Here is a 6,332-nt window from a genome sequence, read left to right as displayed (position 1 = left end):
GTGATTAACATAACATAATAATTTAAAAAATAAATAAATAAATAAATAAAAATAAAAATAGAAGTAACTGAACTCAAGGTATAGTTCAAAAGAGGAGCTGAAAGGATTTCTTGACTAATTGGATGAGCATCTGGAGGAATGGAATTACCATTCATTGAAGTGGAGAAGACTGGATTCGTTCCAGGTTTTTGTTATTAGTTCCCCCTGTTACTTCACAGCTTTTGTATAAAAGGGAAGTTAAATGCTTTACATTAGTGACCACATGACAATTTGAAACAAAACACATGCTTAAAAAAAAAAGTTTTCCAAAATTCTACTTGAAATATAGCATCATAAATGTGCTGAAATAGAAGTTTATGGTTTCTCAAAGCTTCTTGTACATATGCAATATTTTCCTGTTCATTAATTCAGTATGTATTTGTTCAGCACTGTGATATAGATACAACAATGTGAATCTATTAGTCCTTTACAGATTCCAGAAAATTCCAAAGTTTTGTTTTCATAGTAAGTACTTATGACTAATTTCATTTTCTATCTTAGAACCTCTTCAAGATCTCCCCACCAATTCACCTAGATTCACAAGTGATAAGGCAGCTAAAATTAGACTAAGGTGAAACCTACCCAGACTCATGAAACCATCTTAAAAAATGTCTCTCTGTCTCCACTATTATTTGCCCCCAGTTCAAAGATCCTGGATTCATGCCAACAAGCAAATAGGTAAATGGTCCTAAGACCATACTGGTAATTACCTTCCTAATGAGCCAACATCATGGCTAGCCACTAAGACTACATGCCTCCCTCCTGATACACTGATTCAGAGTGACACTCTAAATAGTCGGGTAGGAATTGGAGGGCACTGGCTGTGGGGTCCCTGGCACCTAGCAAGGTGACAGGCAGCTCCTCAGATCTATGCTTGGCCACTGCTTCCACACAGAAAAATACAACATACACCTCTCCTTTATACATGGAGCTATAATAGTTACAATTTTACATGTTTATGATTATTTAACATCTTCCTCCCCTGTTGAACTACATATTTCTTCCTAGTTTTCAGAGCTTTTCTGATTTCATGACAACTCAGGATTGTCCACTTCTACCTCCTAAATTCCCAATCCTATATTCCACCTCCCCAGGCCCCCACCTTCCAGAGTCCCGGGCCCCATCTCTTGTTTCAATCCCTCAGTTTGCCTCACATATATACCCACTTGCAGTTCTGAGACCCAGTTTTATCTTCCTTTATCCATTTTATTCCTCCCAAAATTGTATTTTGAAAACCTTTATTACTATTTACCATCCTTCCTTTTTTATTCTTAACCTCTGGTTCCATGTTTTCCTAATTACCTCCAATAGGGATAATACAGTATTCACTCAATTCACATATACTAGAATTCTCATGGTTGCCAAAATTTCTGTACAGGTCACTAGATTAATCTATTTATCCATATTCTCAAGGTATATATAAGCATAGAATGTTTAAGACCATTTCAGATCTTAAGCATAAGTCCAATAGGTTAAACAAATAAAAACAGACTCTTCTGAATCAATCAGAAAGGGGGACCCAGAACTCTTGCTTAGCATTCCCCTCTCCCCAAGGCAGTCCCTGAATACCTGAGGGTTTAGTATCAGACTCTACTATTATGTAATTATTAATCAGTTTGGAGATATAATTTCAGTCTAAGGTGAACAAGCATGCTTGATATACTACTTTAGATTATCTTCTCAAAGATATGTAAAAATGAACTAGTGTATTGCTTTAAAAAATATAACTAATTGGGGCACCTGGGTGGCACAGTTGGTTGAGTGACCAACTAACTCTTGGTTTCTTTTGGCTCAGGTCATGATCTCAGTAAAATCGAGCCCCACCATGATAGGCTCTGGTGCACAGTCCGCTTGGAACTCCCTCTCCCTCTCCCTCTCCCCCACCCCACTGTGCCTGCACATACTCTGTCTCTTTGTCTCTCTAAAATAAATAATCTTTAAAAGTATATATCTAACTAATCTTTCCAAAGTGTTAAGTACCTCACCTGCAAGGTTTTCTTTTTTTTAATGCATTTTAAACTTAAGCAAGTTTTATTTACTCCTCCTTTGTTTCTCCCTCCTTGATAAAAAGGATCTAGCAATTTATTATTAAAGTTAAAAATTAAGGGGCGCCTGGGTGGGTCAGTTGTTAAGCATCTGCCTTCAGCTCAGGTCATGATCCCAGGGTTCTGGGATCAAGCCCCGAATCGGGCTCCCTGCTCAGCGGGAAGCCTGCTTCTCCCTCTCCCACTCCCCCTGCTTGTGTTCCTGCTCTCGCTATCTCTCACTCTGTGTCAAATAAATAAATAATCTTTAAAAAAAATAAAAATTATTTTCCACTTTTTATCACTTATCCTAAATTCTCTATATACAAATTGAGTTTTTTTTTTCTTTTTTTAAGAGAGAGAGGATGGGGTGCGGGGAGGGTTAGAGGGAGAGAGAGAATCTTAAGTAGGCTTCATGCCCAGCATGGAGCTCAATGCAGGGCTCAATCTCACGACCCTGAGATCATGGATCATGACCTGAGCCAAAATCAAGAGTTGAACACTTAACTGACTAAGCCACTCAGGCGCCCCTTTATACAAATCCTTTAACCTTCCTCAGAATAATCCTTCAATTCATGCTCTCTATTGTGCTGATCAGATAGCTTGCTTGTAAGCTCAAAATGAAGACACTGCTACATGAAGAAGCATACAGAAACCTAAAACATATTCTTCTTTGAGTCTCATGTTCATGCCTTTACCTCTTCTCTAAGTCCAGAAACAATCCCAGTGGGACAGACACTATTAATTACCTACCAATACCACTATTAATTACCTACCTCACTTCTTCTTTACTATGAGAACCCCAATTTTACTCAGGCAGCAATGTTAACCAGCCCCAGGAATCTCATCATGCTTATTATAACAATCTTTTTCCCCTCCTTTCCCCACCCTCCCTGGCATATAGGGGTGGCCCACCGAGAAATCTGCAGGATAATTCCAGAGGATGAAAAGGAAATCAACAGAGGGAAAGAGACAGCTAATCTGGGAAAAACATATTTTCCTGACAAAACACATAGCTGGCCTTTTCCCTTCTCACTGACTGGATAAGATGCCTAAAAATGCACCAGCCCTAGGTCTCCCTGTCATCACTGAGCGGCAGAATCAGTGCCCGCAACCACCTACTCACTCTTCCGTGGGTATTCAGTTACTTGCAGCAGAAAGCTTTTCTACCTGATTAACTAACCTTCCCCAGTAAATCCAAATAGGGGTCAAGCAGTCCTGTAATAACACAAATGAAATGGGACCAGGCAGTACAGAGCCAGCCCCATTCTCTGACCTGCCATGACAAACTCTCCAGAAGGAGAAGAAGGTACTCCAGAAGGAGGACTGGTACTTTTGACCAGTCCTGACCTGACCCTATCACCACACCTCAGAATGCAATCTATGTGGCAGCCAGATGACCATACTCTTCAAGCCTGTGGAGAACAGTCTAGAGAAGTAAAAACAATGTAAATTTCAACCCCTATCCTCCAATGACCTTCATTAAGGCTCCTTGCAAATTATGAAACATAATTCCAGGGGCACCTGGCTGCCTCAGTCAGTAGAGCAAGCAACTCTTGATCTTGGGGTTGTGAGTTTGAGCCCCACAGTGGGTGTAGAGATGACTTAAAAATAAAATCTAAAAAAAAAAGAAAAGGAAGAAACATAATTCCAATAAAGGGACTAAAATTTTTACCTCATTTCCAACTTGTCTTTGGCTTGTTAGTTGAAGGTTAGTCACTGACATTTTAAAGAGTACCTTTTCTTTTGGACAACCTGAGTGAACCAATGTCTTTATCAGTGTTAGCATCAAATATATTTCAGTGTTCAGATTTCCAGTGGTCTCATATATTTATGCTTCTGTTCCTTTTTACCATTTATTTGTTTAAGATCCAAATAAGTTCATCACATTGGAACTGACCAATACATCTTTTTCCCCAGCTTTATTGAGATATAACTGGCATATAACATTGTTTAAGTTTAAGGTATACAATGTGATGAAAGCAATATACCTTTCAAATCTCTTTTAATCCAAAGGTTCCTCCTCCAACTCCAACTCCAACAATCATTTATTCTGTCATTTCCCAGTTTGGATTTTGCTGACTGCATCTCTCTGGTGTAGTTTAACATGTTCCTCTCTTCTCCGTATATGTTGTAAACTGGTAGTTGGATCTGAAAGCTTGATCACATTCAGGCTTGACTATTCTTCCATTAGGAAGTAACATAATGACTAGCTTTCTTTTTGTGATGCTAGTAGGCTTTATGTTTATGAACTATTTTTACTCACAACACTTCTGACACCAAATATTTGGGTTTTCCATACCAAGCAATTCTTTAATTCCCTATGGACACAAACTGGGCATCAGACACTTAACTACCAGGAGTTAGCTCAGACTCTACAGTTTAAACACTCAGAACCACAAGACTGCCCCCCCCACCCACCTTGAGACACTAATCACAAGTCCTGGACCTCTGGGACTACTACTACTACTACTACTACTTCTGACGAAGTAAGCAACCACAAATCAGGAGTTCCCACACTCCCCTTCTCAAGTTCAATAATTTTGCTAGAATGGTGCAAAGAACTCAGGAAGGCACTTTACTTACTATTACCAAATTATTACAAAGAATAAAAGCTACAGCTCAGGAAAAGATGGGGGAGGGCTACATGGCACACCACCCTCCCAGCACCTTGAGGGTGTTCACCAACCCAGAAGCTCTCCAAACCCTATCATTTAGAGATTTTTGTAGAGATCCCATTGCATAGGCATTATTGATTAAAGCACTGGCCATTGGCAATTAACCAGTTACCAGACTCTTTCCCTTCCTCAGAGGTTGGGGAGGATGGGTGGAGCTGAATTTTTCCACTTTATAATCACATGATTGGCAACCAGCTCACATCTGAAGCTATCCAGGGGCCCACCAAGAGTCATCTCAATAGCATAAATTCAGGTATGGTTGAAAGGGGTTGATTATGAATAACAAATGATGGTTCTGGCACCTCTATTAACTCAGGAAATTCCAAAGGTTTTAGAAGCTCTGCGGCCAAGGGCGCCTGGGTGGCTCAGTTGGTTAAGCAACTGCCTTCGGCTCAGGTCATGATCCTGGAGTCCCGGGATCAAGTCCCACATTGGACTCCCTGCTAAGCAGGGAGTCTGCTTCTCCCTCTGACCCTCCCCCCTCTCATGTGCTCTCTCTCTCTCATTCTCGCTCTCTCAAATAAATAAAATCTTTAAAAAAAAAAATAGAAGCTCTGCGGCCAAGAATCAGGACTAAGACAAAATATGGATTTCTTATTATATCACAATATTCAATGCCAAGATCCATTAGATTGTTGGGGTTTGTAATTTGCTGATATTCTATCATTCCTTCTTCATTTATTGCTGGAATACTCCTGTAAAAAGACCTATTTGTTGGGGCGCCTGGGTGGCTCAGTCGTTAAGTGTCTGCCTTCAGATCAGGTCATGATCCCAGGGTCCTGGGATCAAACCCCACATTGGGCTTCCTGCTCAGTGGGCAGCCTGCTTCTCCCTCTCCCACTCCCCCTGCCTGTGTTCCCTCTTGCTGTGTCTCTCTCTGTCAAAAAAAAAAAAAAAAAAGACCTATTTGTTACTTTGTTACTCTGCAATACAGTTCATATAGAAAAAGAATAGATGTTTGATTTCCCTTTTTTAACTCATTTTCAAAATAATGAGTTGCTTCTCCAAAATTTGGAGATTTAGCTGCTTTTCATTTCTTTATATTACAGACTCAAGAATTTAAACATATTTCATAGGTTTTAATCTACTGTCATTATTATCTTATTGGTGGTCAATTTGTCTCATCTTTGGCCAGTGGGCGCCTGGTCAGGTTGACTCCTGAGTCCTAAGTAGTCTTTGATAGCTTCCTTATCATCCATCTGATATGATGTTTCAGACTCAACTTAAAAATTTCCTGCACCAGTGCTAGAAGCAGTGATTTCCCCAAGAACCCTCATTCCTTTTAGTAGGAAATGGGATCTGGATTTCACAGTTTGAGAGTAACGCCTGTCCGTTCATTTATCAAACATTTTCTGAGCAGTTAATATGCGTCAGTCACTAGATTTGGCTTTGAAGACACAAAGATATAACACAAACTCACAAAACTGACACATCTGTGGCATATACTTAGAATAGATAATAAGCAACACAGAACAAAGCAAATAAACTCTAGGCAAAATAATCCATTTGGAACTTATCTGGTCAGGGAATACACTTTGATCTAACTAGTATCATTAGAGAGAAATAAAGAGAGACACGTGATTCATGACAC

General features: G+C 39.8%; 1 protein-coding gene and 1 long non-coding RNA gene across 8 annotated transcripts in view; one reads left to right on the top strand and one right to left on the bottom strand.

Annotated features, from left to right (window-relative positions):
• The window catches only part of RAD51B (RAD51 paralog B), a 630,999-nt gene that overhangs the window by 594,473 nt on the left and 30,194 nt on the right, over nt 1-6,332 (bottom strand). The gene's annotated exons all lie outside the window — the stretch shown is intronic.
• Nucleotides 1-6,332, top strand: part of LOC141373266 (uncharacterized) — a 51,400-nt gene that overhangs the window by 20,517 nt on the left and 24,551 nt on the right. The window lies entirely within an intron of this gene.

This window comes from Callorhinus ursinus, unplaced genomic scaffold (assembly GCF_003265705.2).
Source record: "Callorhinus ursinus isolate GAN/ISIS: 27379988/994484 unplaced genomic scaffold, GSC_fseal_2.0 scaffold8, whole genome shotgun sequence".
NCBI lineage: Eukaryota > Metazoa > Chordata > Mammalia > Carnivora > Otariidae > Callorhinus > Callorhinus ursinus.
The sequence above is the reverse complement of the archived record's forward strand: the minus strand, read 5'-3'. Positions and strand labels throughout refer to the sequence as shown.